The sequence below is a fragment of the Peromyscus leucopus genome, chromosome 8a (genome assembly GCF_004664715.2).
Source record: "Peromyscus leucopus breed LL Stock chromosome 8a, UCI_PerLeu_2.1, whole genome shotgun sequence".
Taxonomy (NCBI): domain Eukaryota; kingdom Metazoa; phylum Chordata; class Mammalia; order Rodentia; family Cricetidae; genus Peromyscus; species Peromyscus leucopus.
Window position 1 is genome coordinate 9,777,008 of NC_051085.1, and position 17,072 is coordinate 9,794,079.

General features: G+C 46.7%; 1 protein-coding gene across 6 annotated transcripts in view; it reads right to left on the reverse strand.

Annotated features, from left to right (window-relative positions):
• The window catches only part of Fyn (FYN proto-oncogene, Src family tyrosine kinase), a 199,512-nt gene that overhangs the window by 163,313 nt on the left and 19,127 nt on the right, over positions 1–17,072 (reverse strand). For all 6 annotated transcript variants that reach the window (XM_037200517.1, XM_037200516.1, XM_028874841.2 and 3 more), the window contains exon 2: positions 10,344–10,383. The gene's annotated coding sequence lies outside the window, so the exon portion shown is untranslated. The remainder of the gene's footprint in view (positions 1–10,343; positions 10,384–17,072) is intronic.

A 17,072-nucleotide genomic window follows, 5' to 3' on the forward strand; every position in this document is an offset into this window, starting at 1 on the left:
TGGCTGTTACTTCTTCAAAATAGTTCACATCATCCATATCCCAACATGGGAACAGAGTGGCACATCTTCCTTTTCCTCCACCAATCACAGAGACCATGCTGACCCGAAGCATGGATGGGAAAAGGGGTCACCTGAGAAGTGAGGGAAGGCTGGTGTTGGGCAGAGGGACTCTGTGGGGCGCATGAAGCGGCAGCTGAACACACAGACAGCTGGGGCAGAGCACAGGGCTGGGCTGGCAATCTCCAGGAGGGAGTCCTGAATGCCACAGGAAATGGTAGGAGACTGAGTGTGGAGTCACCGAGGAGGACTCGGAAGGCAGCAGGGACAAAGCTGGGACAGGGAAGGCTGTGGGAGAAAAGCTCCTGAGTGAACCACACTGTCAACCGCGATGGAGTCAGGAGACAGGCCGAGGGGAAAAGCAGCAGCAATCTGCAATGAGCTGGGTCAAACCTGAACCGAATGAATGGGTGCTCGAGGTCTAAAGATCAGGGGTAAAGACAGTTGCCTAAAACTTTGCAAAAGCAGGTGTAAGGTACTCACTGAATTGGGTTTTACCTTCCAGAGACAAAGAATGAGAAAAAGTTAGTTCCAACAGATAACAAATACCTTTTCCTGACAACACATTTTGCTCTGTTGGGTTTGAAATTATCATTTCCGAAGCTTTTTACTCCCCCCACAAACAACCTTACTCTGATACAGTTAAGATCTACAAAACATAGACACTTAATTGTATTTTTTCTTAGTCGCTATAAAAACAGATTAATGCAAAAGTCACTATATTGACTAGTAGCCAATATTAGTTACATCCAACTATGAGGAACTACAGTAAATACTAGAGGTTTTTTGTTCTAGCAGTTGATGGGCTGTGACAGTTGACCCATGAGGCCTGCTGGACTAATAGCTCATAGTGGATCACCACCACAACAGCAAGTAACCCGCCATAGCCCGGGGCTATTCAAACCTTCTCCCATTATCAAATCTGTTTTCCTTATTTTCCACAAGCAGCCCCCGAATGTACGTCCAGCTCTTTCACAAAGGAAAAAATGTGCTTCTCCCATCTGATAACAGTATAATCAGCAAAATGGCAGTTAATTAATTTTTCAAATGATTCTTTCTCCGGTCTACAAGGTCTACTGTTTATAATATTCTTCTAAAGATGAACAAGACCAGCCCCAGACAAAGGTTCTGTTTGCTTGTTTTAAATGAATGTACCACTGGATCTTGACAGGCAGCAGCGGAAGAAAAGCAGGCAGAAAGGAAGACTTCCTCCGGCCTGTTGTACAGATCTCCTACCCATCAAAGCTGGAAGCTAGCCAACCCCGGGGGCAGGCTCTGCCCAAGGACAGGGGAAGGGCAATCCGTGGCCCAGCGCCACCTGGGGCTGGCTTACTTCCGTGTGCTGCAGTTCAACACTGCCTTTGAACACTCAACGCGGCATCTGTGACCACCTGACAGCTCTCCCTGGTGTCGGTGCTGAGGGAGGGCTTATCGAGGCCCTGGATCTGCGCACCACCAGACCACCATCTCCTGCATCACTCCACCGTCAGTGCGACTCTGAGGCCACCTCACTTGTTTCGACTCTTACTGGAGGGACTATGCAGATGGGCAAACTGTTGACTCATCCCTGTTAACGACTGTACACACAGAGATTCTCCTTCTCTCTTTTCACGTTATATTCTGTCTATACCCAGTACTGAGTGGCATACTTCACTTCCAAGAGGTAGTCATATTTACCTGGTAGGTGTTCTCTACAGACTACACATACCATGAGAGCTAGTCTTTAGTAGAGGTGAGCCCTTAAAAGAAATACTGGCAGATGGGGGTAATAACTGGTAAAGTGCTGGTCTTGCAAGCATAAAGACTTACCTGCGTTTGACCTCCAGAACCCACATTAAAAATGCCAGATGTGTTAGTACACACTTGTAATCCCAGCACTGGGGAGGCAGAGATGGGGGGATCCCTGGGCTCCTGGCCATTCAGTCTGGCCTACGTGGTAAACTCCAGACCAATGAGAGACCTATCTCAAAGGAGGTAGCCAGCATTTCTGAGGACAATGTCTGAAGTTGTCGACTGGCCCTCCACACGTCTGTCTGTCTGTCTGTCTCTCTCTCTCTCCTCTTTCTCCCTCCCCTCCCTCTCCCTGTCTCTGCTTGCCACATCTGAGCACAGAAAGAAAACAGAACACCCCCCACCTGTGCTAGTGGGTTTTATGTCAACTTGAGAGGGGTGAATCTCAACTGAGGAAAATGCCTCTATAGATCAGGCTGCAGGGAAGCCTGTAGAGCATTTTCTTAATTAGTGATTGATGGGGGAGGGCCCAGTCCACTATGGGTGGTGCCATCCCTGGGTTGGCAGTCCTGGGTTCTCTAAGAAAGCAGGCTGGGCAAGCTACAAGGAACAAGCCAGTAAGCAGCTCCCCTCCACGGCCTTTGTCTCAGCCCTTGCCTCCAAGTTCCTGCCCTTTCTGAGTTCCTGTCCTGACTTCCTTCAATGATAAATAGTGCTGTGGAGGTCTAAGTCAAATAAGCCATTTCCTCCCCAAGTTGCTTAGGTCATGGTGTTCTGTCGCAGTAACAGAAACCCTAATTAAGAAACCACCTACCACTTGAATATGTGACAGGAAACAGGCTCACAATTTAATACCACAGACCCCGATGAAGGACCTCCCAGCACAGTGGCTAACCAAGAACCCCACCTCTCCCTCCCCTTAGGACAGATGCAGGTCAGGACATTGTCAAATGACTATTAGGTGCTAGATCATGGGCACAGTACACCTGGATGTCAGCAAAGCAGCGGTCACTCAGAGGCCCAGCTAAGCATGCTGGTAGATCCTGGAAAAGCAATGATTCAGCTCGGCCGGCGGAGGGGAGACTAGACGACTACACCCCAGGGCACCAACATGCCCAGAGAGCAACATTCTTGGGACAGCATTTGCACATTGTTCCTCAGTCAACATTTTCATCAAGTTGTCCTTAAAGAAATAACGAATAATAAATACACAGCTAAAAAGAAGGGGGGGGAGTTAATTAGGAAAAAGAATAGATTTCAAAACATTTCAGCACGTTAAAATAATAGCCAAAGCTGATCCGGAAAACACACACAAGCACTTTTTTTTAAAGAGCTAAATCTGCTTTTAACGTTAACAAGTCTTCGTGTAGGATGGTGTCATCGCCTGCCTCTCACCCTGCAATCTGCTCAGCTAGACAACTCACCTTGTTTACCAGCTCTGCCAGTGACTCCCTCCCAGGATTTGAGATGAGGATCTGGGCCAAGGACACTCAGAATGACATCGATTCTGTGGCTGTGACATCAGACTGGGGCTTCCTTTTACTTGTTAGGCTCAAGCTCCTACCTTGTTGCCTTTCTTTATTCAGTAGGTACCTAGACGGTCTTTGCATTAGCTTCACGCCTATAGCCTCCTCTGGGCCCCATGACTTGCTCAGTCAGAGAATTCTGCTGCCAAACATCTGTCCATCTAGATGACACCTATTGAAGAGTCTCCCTCATGCCAAGCTTTACCACACTATTTAAACTGCCTCCTGTTCGCTATGTTCTAGGACCATCCCTAGGAGCAGGGCCCAATCCACTGATCTATTCCTCCTCTGGATCCTAAGCTGATCACATCTGGCCACTGAGAGGGAACCAGATCTTCTAGCAGCAAGAAGAACAGAAATGCTTATGAAGGATTTTATTCCAACACCATGGTGCTCAGTGCAAACCGGAGGTGCTACCTAGTGATGAGTTACCATGGAGCTTGGCTCCCACTGGGTACCATTTGTAGAAAGATGCAGGTGATGCGATGACAGAGTACCCAAGAAGAAGGGGACAGAAACGACAGGGACAGGCCACAGCCGAGGGACATGTCAAGCGACCAGAAGATGAAGAAGAGAAGAATGGGTTCTCCCCAGATCCTCTGGAGGTAACCCGAGTCTGCTGACAACCTTAACACTGAACCTCTGGTCTCTAAAACCATGAAGAACTCAAGGTGTCATTTCAAGCCACCAAGTCTGCAGTAATTTGTGACAACATCCACAACAAACAAAAAAGGTCTTCCACTTAAATAAAAATTGGTTGTGGGTTCAAAGTGGGCACTAACAACCTTCTTTAAGGCACACTACTGACTCTGTGCATTTTACGATTCCTAGCTCTGCTGCTAAGAAGAGTCTGAAGGCAGTGGCAAAGGCCTCTCTAAAGCTGCCCCTTGTATGGATCTTGTACGGATTTTATTAATAATCATTCCTTCACATGCAATTTCTGCAGACAGTACGACTATGCAAGACAGACAACTAAATATGCCAGCCTCTACCATGCAGCCCTGGCTGCAGCCAAACAAACCACACACGAGCTCACAGCTTTTCGGGGGGAAGGTATCCATGTGAATGGAACCCAGAGACGAGGGCTTGTGAGTCTCTGCTGTAAGGAGGGCAATATTTCCCCCACTGACTCACATCCCACTCTATCCTCTGGAATGACGGATGCTACTGAAGTGGAGAACATAATGAAACGATCTCTCAGCAGCAGGAAGGGACGAACACCCCACAGGCTTCCCATACCTACTTACTGCCTGAAGCATGCTATCCCCCCAAGTCACTCTCATGCTGTTCCAGGGGACCACCAAAGAGGACCAGGTCAGGTTTAAAGGGGCAGTTGAGGGATTTCTCATGGTTCCTGATTTAAAAAATACCATTACTATTTTTATTACCATAAATAAGGGAGAAAGCTCCTTTAAATTTAGTAAAGAGGAAATGAAAGATGAGCGTAGCCCTGCCCGGTAAATGATATGGCTGTCTTCTGTGGACGTCAGTGCAGCCAGCAGAGTGGAAAGAGAAGAGTGACCAGGTCTGCGGGTGCTTTGGGGTCCGGCCACCTCCTAGGTGCCAGCCAGTCCCTGGGCCAATCATTTCTGTGGAGCTTCACCTTCCTCACAGGCCAAATGGCACACCCAGGTGGGACAATCCTGACCCGGGACAGAGGCCAACCCACCGCTGTTGGATAACGGTTCCAGAAGGAATGGATAGAATGTTCTCTGTCAGGACTAGCAGCCCACCGCAAACTGTGCCTCTTCCCTTGAATTAGAATGGTGACATTTTATTTGTAACTCTTCTCTTTCAATTATCGTCAGTATTTGCCTGGGTTTATACTGTCTAGAAAGAGGGATTGTTTATTATCTTGGAAAGTTTGCACTGGCAGAGGGCATGTTTTTTCTTCTTAGACAGTAGCACTTTTACAATCCAGAGATTTATGTAAGAGAATGTTGGTTGGTTATTATGGGTGATACATAACTACTATTTTTGGCCCAGGACTAAAAAGCATTGCTTTTGAGTCTAAAACAGAGCTCTATGCATGTTCCTTCATTCAAAACTTACTGTCTCCTTTTCCCCCAACTCAAAAAAGCCATTCTCTTTCCCTGACCCCCAGTCGGCAAGAGGGTGGGCTGTGTGACCTGTGATCTTCAGTGGTACACTGAGGTGGGATCCGTCCCTAGCCCTACTGCTAGCAGAGTGGATCAATTCACCTGTGAGTGTGGGGTCAGAGGCAGGGAGAATGTAAGCAATCCTGGCATCCTACAGTTCCCTGGGCTGGGCATCCTGAAACGTGTGTCGGACGGCTAAAGGACATGCACACCTGCACACAGATCCTTCCCCTCTCCAATCCCCAACAGTGGGCAAGCAGGACAAGCCCTTCACTCCATCCAGGAAGTGACAGCCTCCTCAGAAGGCTGGGGACTATGCTGGAGTTCCTCTTCTCTCTCCCACCTCCCTAAAGCCACCACCACACACACGGGGGGGGGGGGGGATGCACTCCAAAGCATGCCCATTGGCACTGGATTTAGACCTGCATGCCACCCCAAAACTAGCATTTTGGAACCTCTGGACGATCCAAATGAGCACTGCTGAGTATCAGAGCTCAGGAAATCTATGCTCAAACTGAAGAAAGATGTGCTAGCCTTTCACCCCGGACCAGCTGGGCAGCAACCACACATGCATGGCTCAAACCAGTGCGACTCCAGATGTAGTCTCCAATTTAAAAAACTTAACTATGTGGAACTAGACTATTTCTTTTCCCACAAGACTAGTAGTAGTTTCACTGTAAAAACCCAGGGTGTCCCCCCCCTCCAGGAGTTAAGATTAAAACAAAGAAATATTGAAAATGGATCGGCTCTGGATGTGCAGACCAATGTGTCTCACCAGGATCAAGGGAAGTAAGTCTCCAGCAGGCAAACTTCCTGTGCACTTTGTTTTTGGAGGATACCCTTGCTTTGGAAGCCCACGGTGCCTGTCAGACAGGCACAGTCCTGTGGTCTTGAGTGCAGCTTCCTAGCTGTGGTGAATGGCTGGAAGGGCAGCACAGAAGTCCTAACCTTCCTGAGATACAAAAGTGTCAGGGGCATCACTGTCATAGAAGGTGCTGGAAACAAACTTAAGAGACAAAGGCCATCCAGGGTACAAGGAAATCAATATGCTACCTGGGAAGCAGCTATGATTTGAAATAAGTTTTATTTTAATCAAATCCATTTAAGTCAAGTTATAAGTTATTAAATAGAATGAACTGATTTAATCAGCTTTTTATAGAAAAAATGCATTTTTCTTCCAAAATTCAGGTGCATGTAATTTCATTTTCAGACGACAAATTTTCTATACTTAAAGAAGCAAATGTATAGAATCCACACTCAGAAGAGTATCCCCCAGACTGCTAGAAGAATCAGTGCAAACAATAAAACTACTCTGATATTTTCGATTTGCTCTCAAGACTTCTTTTATCTCTGAAGTTGCTCTGATTGCCTAGATTACATTATTCTTAAGACTTATCTATTCATTTGTCTGCTTGACACTTAGTACTTCTAGAAAGAAAAGCCAAAAAGGATTATCTTATCTCCGTAGAATGCTATCAACGAACACTATTTCCACAAATAAAATCCCTGGATGGGAAAGAGAAACCATTGTTTCTAGAATGTGTGGTAGAATTGCTTTTAATATCTCACCATGTACCAAATGGCTTCTACTTCCTTTTGCTACCCTTTCATTGGCTGTCATTCACTCATTTGGGCCTGCAGCTAACGTTTTTGAAGGCTCTGCTATGACTAGACATTAGCACAGATCATGACTCTGTCTGACAAAGCCTTCAGTTCCACAAGGAACAGCTCCTACAATAACTCCACAATTACAATGGCAGGTTTGAAAACACCCATAGCCAGCAGCCATGAACTTGGGTGGGGGTGTCATAGGATAGCTCTTTGGGCACTGCTTTCTTACATCATACTCATAAAATGTTCCAGAAGAAGGCACACAAATACATAGACTTAAATATTATATCCATTCCAAGGTAAAGTGCACTATGGGAAAAAAAAGGTGGTTCTGGATGCAGACAGACCTCACTGAAATTCCTGATAAAATCACAGTACCTGGAACAGCTCATAGTGGGGGGTCATGTCCCCATGGGTAGGCACTGCTAGATCAGTATAATATGCACAAAGCACACTATTCAATTAGCTACTGACATCAAGTAATTCAGAACTGATGTGGACCTATGTGTGAGCGTCAGCATTTAAAATAAAGTTCACTTCCCATACAGAGTTCTGTCTTCACAAAATCCACAACTAGAAGAAACCAAAATATCCATTTTACAGACAAACACTATGATGCCCGTGGCGTTTCTCTGCTCACAGGGTTATCAGGAACCAGTTGTTTATAGCATGGAGGAACTCCTGTACCAGACTGACTATGGCATGCATAAACATCGTCAAAAGGAAGAGCCGGTACACTGAGCTCACCGCCCTCGAACAGTGATTGGGAAAGAGTCTGAATTGAGGTTTTGCAAAGGGTGAACTCTCTTAAGGCATTAAGTGATTTTCAAGTCATTAGGTGCTTGACTGCGGGTACAGGCAGAGCCCATTAGAGGCAGCGAGAATTCCCTTTACCATCGAAGAAGTACTTCCTACCTCTGACTCAGCACCCTTTATTCTGTAAACCCCACAATGTGGTCAGTCAGACCTGCTCACCACATGGCTGGAGACTTGGGCGCTGGCCACGTACTTGCAGGGGCAGCAAGCAAAGCCTGGCCTTCCAGGAGCCCCCTCTCCCTAGGAGACCCTACTGAGAATGCTGTAGCCCGTGACCAACAGCCCTTTTCCCAGTTTGGTACAATACCTACATCAAGAGGTTAAAAATACATATGGTTTGTGTTTCTAAATTCAAAACAAAGACAATTTTACTTAGTTCTGAAAGGGGGCCAGGGAGGAAGGGAACAGGAGGGAGGGAGGGAGGGAGGAGGGAGGGAGGGAGGGAGGGAGGGAGGGTGTGTGTGTGTGTGTGTGTGTGTGTGTGTGTGTGTGTGTGTGTGTGTGTGTGTGTGTGTCACTTGTCTCACTGTGTATTACGGTTTGGCCTAGAACTCAGAGATCCACCTGCTTCTGCCTCTGCCTCCTAAGTGCTATGATTAAAGATGTAAAACACTGTGTTCATCTGGCCCACTTTAGTGGTGGGGAAAAATGAAGTTACAAGAGCAATAACTAGCCCAAGGTCTTACAGAGAGTTAAAAACTGAAACAAGGGTTAACTCCTTCACCCTTCACTTGATCCCACATACCAAGCCCTACTGTCTGCCTGGGATAAGGGACCCAGAGTAAGCTTCCTGTAGTTACTACCCACAAGGTCAAGTCCTGAGAGAGCAGAGAAAGCTCACAGCCTGGGTAATATCACACGTCTCCTGGGCAAGCCCTGAGGTGTCTTTGGGCACCCAGAGGTCCCGTCTGCTGTGAGCCTGGCCTGACTGATGAAGGTCACAGTGGACTGACCTTCCATAAGGGACAGTCTTTTCAACTCCTGACACCAAGTGCACAGATTTCCAAATGGCGTCCTCTGTCTTGTCTCAAAGAGAGACTTTCATTTCCCTAAGACCCTTGTATGTAGGAGCTGAAAAGCTCATGAACAAAGGAGATCACAGAAACAAATTCTGCAGTGGCCAGAGGCCTGCATGAGAGGGTCAGGATTGCTGTAGACGAGTGTTTCAATGACTGCTCTAGATCAGTGGTTCTCACCCTTCCTAACGCTGCGACTCTCAACAGTTCCTCATGTTGTGATGACCCCAACTATAAAATTATTCTGTTGCTACTTCATAACTGTAACTTGCCCACTGTTGTGAACTGTAATATAAATACCTAATATGCAACCCAAGGGGGCTGCAATCCACAGGTTGAGAACCACTGCTCTAGATCAATGTTTCAGATAATGTATTTCCTTAACTTAAAAGAAAAACACATCACCCAAATTCAAAGGGGCTCTAGGTCTTGGAGAAGAACTTCCTCTGCACTGATAATCAAAATGAGAGCTAACTCTAGCTCACTTCTGATGATGATGATGGTGTGGCATTCCAAGGCACCAAGGTGAGGAACGAACTGAGACCTGATGAAAATTACACTCCGGGCAATGAGGCTGGGTAAAATGGACTTCCCAAGAGTAGCCAGTATGACTTACATCTGGTCAAGAGAGAAGAGAATCCAGAACAGATCCAGCCACACTTGTAGAAAGACTGAAGAGTGGTTGCTCACACAGCCCACTGGATAGCTCGCCCTTTCTAGGCTTCCAGAACTGCTCCAGTGCAGTACCATCAGAGGGTGACGTAATGACCTGTGCAGGTCTCTGTCACTATATAATAGCTAACACCCAGTGGGGTGCGTGCATACACACGCACACACGCACGCACGTTAACCAAATGAAAGAATGACCTATTACACAGTGGCCATAACTCAAAGTTACAACCGGGGCATAGTAAGTATTAGCCATTTGCATGTCGAGGAAAAGTGACAAGGAATGGGCTAGTAGAGAGGGCCCGTAACTAGTCTAAAGACAGAGCACTGTCCATCCAAGAAAGGCTGGACACACAGCTGGACCACAGCTGTTCCATTTTACTTAGGGAGAGGAGACCTAACTTGGAGCTAAAACGTCTGTTTTGATCACTGTCCAGACTGAAGTGAACTAGGGTTTTCTTCATATTTTGTATGCCAATTTTTATCTACAAGTCAACTTCTAGGGTTTTCTTCATATTTTGTATGCCAATTTTTATCTACAAGTCAACTTCTATCTTAAAAACCTATGGAGCTCAGTGGGGCATGCCTATAATCCTAGCACTTGGAGGTAAAGGTGGGAGAGTCATGAGTTCAAGGTCACCCTCAGGTACACCCTCAGGAGTTGAAGGCCTCCATGGGCTACCTGAGACCATGTCTCAAAATAAATAAATAAATACAAGAAAATACAACCATCCGTATGGTTCAATTGCAATTACAGGGTTCCACTCAGAAAGGCTTTCTCATTCACGAGGCACTTGCCTTCAGCACAGTCAACTTACTTTTTCCACGTCTAGATCAGCATCCTGTTCTTTCCAAACACTGCAGAAGAAAAAGAAAGACGAACATGAGAAAGAAGAACATTAAAACAGAACCAAATACTTTCTACACGGGAACCACCACCACACAGTTGCCATTTGTTGAAGACAAACTGTCCACAAGTGTCTTCATTCACGTAATTGCTACAGTTACCACAGACACCTGCCTGTAACTGCAAAGTCTGCCACCAAAGGAAAGCAGCATCGGATCTTAGTTTCTAGGGACAGGAAGGGTAAAGGATAGAAACCATGAATGTACACCCATACGCTCGTGCACACACACATCGCTCCGCAGTCTTGACAAGTCATCTTGGGCCACATGGGGAATGAGTATTTCAGCTCTGTGAGATGGCTCACACCCGCCATCAAAGCACTCAGGAGGCTGAATCAGTGATCAGCCTGGGTCAAGGGAAAGTCTGGCTACAGAATGAGACCCTAATTCAAAGGAAAAGAAAAACCAAACCAAATCTCTCTCCAGGCCTCAGCCCAAATTTCCTCCGTTCTCCTGCTTTGTCAAGACTAGGGTGTCTTTTCCTTCTGGAGACACCGTCTCACTCTGTTGTGTAAGCCGACACTGAACTCAAGATCCTCCTGCTGCTCAGCCCACCATGCACTGAGATTGCAGGGCATGGCCACAAAACCTGCTCTCTGCAATGGCCTGTTTCCCAAATGCCAGAGCTTCCTTCTGCAGGTCCACTAACTCAGCCTCTACCAACCAGTCTACGGCATGCTAGCCCCAAGATGCCCTCAGGACCTGGTGCCACCACAAGCCTGGGTGCTGATTCTGATGATGCCCATGCCCACTTTATATTCCCCTTTGCAGTTTGAGGGAAGAGACAGGAGACCTCCAGCTTGTGTGTAACTGCCTACGACCTGTCAGTATCATGGTGCATGGCTTGCTACTTGCCTTTAGCTGTTTGAATAAAAGTTGTTTTAGTAAAATATCTTAAAAAAAAAAACAATTAAAATGGTTGAAGGATTTATGCTAAATGTGTGAAGTCTGAGTTGAGGAATCAGAAGCAGAGAGGAGCAGAAACATTTTTTTTTCTATCTCTATCTTAGTAGTGGCACTCATGCTTTTGCCGTAAGGCTTTTACCATCTTTCTTCCTGGTCCATGGTTTAAAACACCCCCTCTAGTAAATTACTATTCCCATCAAAAGCATCCCCTCCCACATGTACACAACAAAATTTTTGTACCATCTGAAAAGGTGCATAAATTACAGGAGCATCACTGTTTCATTAATCAAAGATGACTCTGACCATGGGGGAAAGAATTAGAAACTCATATACTATCCTCGGCAGTGGGCACTGAAATCATGAACTCATGGCAGATAAGCAGAAGACCCACCATGGAGGCCCATCTCTATGGCTGCTAAGCCATGCTGTCCTGCCCAAACCATGAAGGAGCCACAGTCTATGGCCTCTCTGGTGGTTAGCCCACTGGGGGTCGACACCGCTGAGCTGTGGCACTGTGATTCTCTCTACCCATGAACTTTAACTTAGCTCCTGATAATCAGAGAAGGGTAATTCAGTGCCACTAGGGCGTCTGACTAAAGGCAACATTTATGTGAAACGCTGGCTTCCTCCAAACACTTCCAGAGGTTAGGCGAGTTGCTCTGACTTAAAGGTCACAACAGAGAGTTTTCTATTTTCAAGGGAATGGCTCCTTCCACTGATACAGAGCACTTCAAGAGTCCTCACCCTTTTCTAGCATAGGTAGGGAATTTAATATGCTCCCCTCTTTGTGCGCATCTGCCGCAAAACTGCACAACACTGGATGCCCGATCCGTGCAGACTGTGAAGCAATTCGCCTTCCCTGCAAAACACTCCAGCAACTGGTACCAACGGGAAGGCTGAAAGTCCATTGGAGCTGGAGCTGCTGGCTCACTACTGCGGTCTTCTCCATCCATCCATCCACACACACAGCACCATCCAATTTCTTCTTCAGGCTTATTAAACAGGTGGTTAACTAACAAAGAGTCTATGAATTACAGCCATAAACCCAAAGGGGGATGCCACAGTTTTGACTTCAAAGCCTCCCAAGCAAGACAGCTTGGCATAGCGTTAGGCTTCATCAGCTACCTTGTTTCAAAGAGAATATAGATGGATAAAACAAATGTAGAAGACAAATTTACATGGCAGCCCCATCTAGAATGAAGAGCGGCATTTGCCTCTAAAATCACATACTGTTTTTCTTCAAAGCTATTATTTTTGAAAGTTAGAATATAGAAAGTAGCTATAATGTTTAAGTAAAATGAAACATTTTACCTGCTTTTCTAAGATCATTAAAAAATTAGCCAACTCTCCAGATTTAACTATATCCAAGTCTGACTGTAGGAAATCCAAGTTTTAGATTTCCAGGCTTAAGACAAGGAAAATCTCTCCAACTCCCTGTGTGTGCATGTAGATAGAGATATATATGTAGACAGAGATATGCAGTGACGGAATAACTGATGAAACCATACTTGTTCACACATTATAAATAGCTGCTGCGTATTCAGTTGTGGGCTTTGGGACAGTAGGATACTCTCCACGCTTTCATTCTTTGCTGTGGTAGTCCCGATGTTTCAGATCACAGACCTAACTAAAGTGATCCTGACACTCTCATGGAAAAGACTGATCATAATACCCAAACATGTGGTCTATTGCAGGACTGGAGACCAAAGGATAAACCTATCATAGTGGCTGTACAGCCAACCGCTTAGATCATGGAACCCTCCAGCCTCGGGGGTTATACATAACTAACAATGAAACCAAGATCTGGTGTGGTGGTACAAGTGTGTAACTCCAGCACCAAGGAGGGGAGGTGGGGGGACCGGGAGTTTAAGCTCACCCTTGGCTTCCCAGTGAATTGGAGGCCAGCATGGGCTACATGAGTCCCCATCTTTAAAACATAAATAAAGAGCAACGAAATGAATACCAAGAGTTACCAACTTCGAAGTCTCTCAACAGAGGCATCTTCCAGCTTCTGCTGACCCGGAGCTTCCCAATGCCCAGGGATATCACACCAGAACCTTGAACAGGTACTCACAGACTTAGCAGAGCACACTCGAAGGAACACAGTATTGGTAACGGCTGGGGAGTCCTCCGGGGTAGAGAGGCTGACTGACAGCACGTGGAGGACAGAAGTGGGAAACTGAGGGAGAGACCAGGCTGCGAGGGAAGGTGTAGGCCAGGCTGAGAAGTCGAGAGTTAGGAGCACAGCTCTGCTCCACAGTGTTGTGTCCTCCCCTGTCCCAGGAGGCGGCAGAGAAAGAGATGCGGCCGCAGGCTTTACTAACGCTGGGTGAGCGTGTCTCTCCCACCTCACCCAGCTTGCGGGGTGAGTGTAATTTTGCACTAATCAGTTTGCAATCATCTGTGAGTGTTCCTTTGCCCTCTGCCGAGCTCTTACTGCACTTTATCATCTCCTCCTGCTGGACTGGCAGCTCAGGGAAGTAGTGAGCCCTGTGACTGAAGCACACGGGTGCTGGTGTGCCGTGAGATGGATGAGGCAGGGACAGGGCAGCGGTGAACGGGGCAGGGACAGAGTGCCTAATGACCTGACCGCACTCCTTCCTGTATGAAGAGTGGTGTGCGCGTGTGCATGTATGTTGGATGGGGGGAGCAAAGTGTATAGAGACCATACTCCCCTGCACACTCAATCAACAATTAACCAGAAGACCATTTACCTCTTTAAATTTAGTCCTGAGGGCTTCTTTTTAAAATAAATGGCACACATACTATTGAGAAATTTTGCTTCTTCTTCATGAATCACTTTTTGGTGATTCTTTTCATTTTTAAAAAAGGTGAATAAACTCAACACTATGCTCTGAAATATATGAGTAATAAAGAAAAGAATTAAGAGGTGATCAAGGAGGCTAAAGAGGTAGTCCAGTGGATAAGGATACCATGTGAAGTGGGAAGAACTGTCAAATCCCAGGCACCCACATGAAGGCCAGGCAGGGCCAGCTACCTGTAATCCCAGCACTGAAGGGAGGAGAAAGGATGATCCCAGGATAACAGAAACACTTAAGTGAGAGATTCTGTCCCCCCACACAAAAACTGGAAAGTGACGGGGGAAGACACCCAGCATCCTCCTCTGGCCTCTACATACACACACACACACACACACACAACAACACACTGACTGAGTCACTGAATTCTCCCAACTACTGCCATATTCCTATCTTCTAGGTGATGAGGAGATTTAAGGGCCTGAGAAATTCAAGACTTAAGGCATTATTTGGGTGACTTTTTAAAGGGGAGACTGGGGGATAACGGAGGTGAGCTTTCCCCGTCATGGTGTCTTCTTCACTCCTCTTTCAGCCCTTTCCACGACCTGCAAAAGATTCACAACGCTCACTGACCTGTCAAAACCATCTACACAGCACTGGACACGCAGTCCTGTCTGAATGGCTCCTTTCTGCTCCAGTGATCACAGCTCTATTCAGTCACAACCAAAGTGGGACCTCAGAGCTGTGCGTGCCGTGATGTCAGTGGCAACAGAGGATACAACAGCCATTTGATAGCAACGTGGATATCAAGCCTGTCAACGGGGACACGTGTTCCTTCGGCTATTCTTAACTCAGAATCCAAAGCACAAAACAAGGCCAGGCAGGGCCAGACTCCGCTGTAACCCCACAGAAAGCTGAGGGACAGACAACACACACAAGCTCCTCAATGCTCTCCAGTGCAGGGTGGCCCTGGCTCCCTGCCGGGGGACCAGGAACAGGCCCACTTTGACAGTGGGCTCCCCAAGGCCTGTGCAGCTGCGGACAGACACGCAGTGTCTGGAGCCATCCACGTTCGTGGCCTTGACTGCCTGTGTGCCCAACAGCTGGAGCAGGCCCCAGAGACAAGTCTCAGCTCAGACAAGGCCTTTATTGCAAGGTTTGCCTCAGCATCCCGCTTCCCCAGGAAAAATGACATTCCTCCAACCATTCAGTCTAGCTCCAGCCTAGCTCCTTCTCCTAGGCTGTGCAGGACACACAGAAGGTTAACCCTGATGCCGACTGCTGCCTCTTCTCCTGACGCCCCCATCCAGTCCAGGCCCAGTGACTAAGCGTCTGTCTAAATGGTGACTCGGGCAGTGACAAAGTTGGAGCATAATGATATGGCACACTGGCATCAGGGGAAGACCCTAGTCTGTCATGGAGGCAAAGGTGGCTGAGGATGCCTTGAGTCTCTCATGCATGGAGTAGGACAAAGGGTTCGGCCAATGCTGTGTGTGCTGACATGATCTTTGCTTACATAAGTAATATTCACTATGCCTCCTTAAAAAGGTAATACATACCCACTGGAAACTTTGTGAAATACAGAAATCGGGGGCTGGTAGATGGCTTAGCTGGTGGAGTACTCCCCTTATGAGCACAAAGACCTGAGTTTAACCCCCAGACCCCACACTAAACAAACAGCTGGGTAGGGTGGCCATGCTTGCACTCCCATAGCTGACTAGGGAGAGAAAACTAACACTCACTGTCCAGGAAACCTAGTCTCTTTTGGGAGTACTAAACTAATGAAAAGGGGGTGGTCGACACTTCTGTGATGACAGTTGAGGCTACGTGCGCGCACACACACACACACACACACACACACACACACACACACACGGAACCCATGTTATACTGGAGTTTTTTCTTTACAGCCAATTTTCCTGTGCATATGCAAATATAACATTTATTGCTAACATCTTCATCCTGCACACCACAATGGGGAGCACACATGTTTTCCGACCGAGGGAACCAGTATGAGAAGTATACCAAATAAGAACAATGTACTCAAATACCATCAACTGCGGGGTGAATTTCAATTAGGAAGAAGCAAAATGTAGTCTATACTCTCTAATGATGCCTCTCACCTCTGACCTATCAAGTGCACTCCAAAATAGAAATGTCTGGTCCATAGCCAGGGAGAAAGCTGCTGGCTGGGAAACAAAGTTCTAGCCCTAGCCCTGCCTTTTATGTGCTCTGTGATTGGGCATGTGGGTGCAGCAAGGGTCGCACACTAAAACCCACAGGGCCAGGCAGTATAAATATGCCAGGCAGGTGAGATGAGGCTGGTCACTGTCCTGCCCAGAAACACTGCCAGACAGTTTTTTAAATCTCAGTTTTTATGTAAAACTGCCGTTTATGATTCTATGTGTTAAAAATGTAATGTCTACATCACAAGGACTGTGCCTCGGTTTCTCTTTCTGTTGGACAGGAATTTGAGTGATACCTGCTCATCCATGGAGATTTATTAAGAACATAAAAGATGCTTGTACAGTCATATACCAGAATAGCCCAAACACACTCTATGAGCATGGAGCAGAGAGACACAATCCCTCCTATCCGCTTAAAGTCCAGGATCAACATACACAGGACTGGATGTTTAGTAGAAACGCTTGAAAGTAGACATGTGAGCACTGGCTTCCAAATTTAAAATCCTCAGAGGATGAGTGTGGCCAACTGGTGATTTGGGAGCAGTGTGGAGAGACAAGCCTGTGTGGAAGGCTCTGCTAACAAATGCATGTTAAATGGTGGCCACATTAAAGCAAACACACAAAAACCTAAGTACTGACCGGAGGAACAGTGTCAGCAAAATACCAGATTGTGCTGGGCGTAGCAAAAACTGTTAGCATATTAATATGTCAAGAGCTAATCACAGGTTTTCCTGAACAGGTCAGGAAACACACACACACACACACACACACACACACACACACACACACA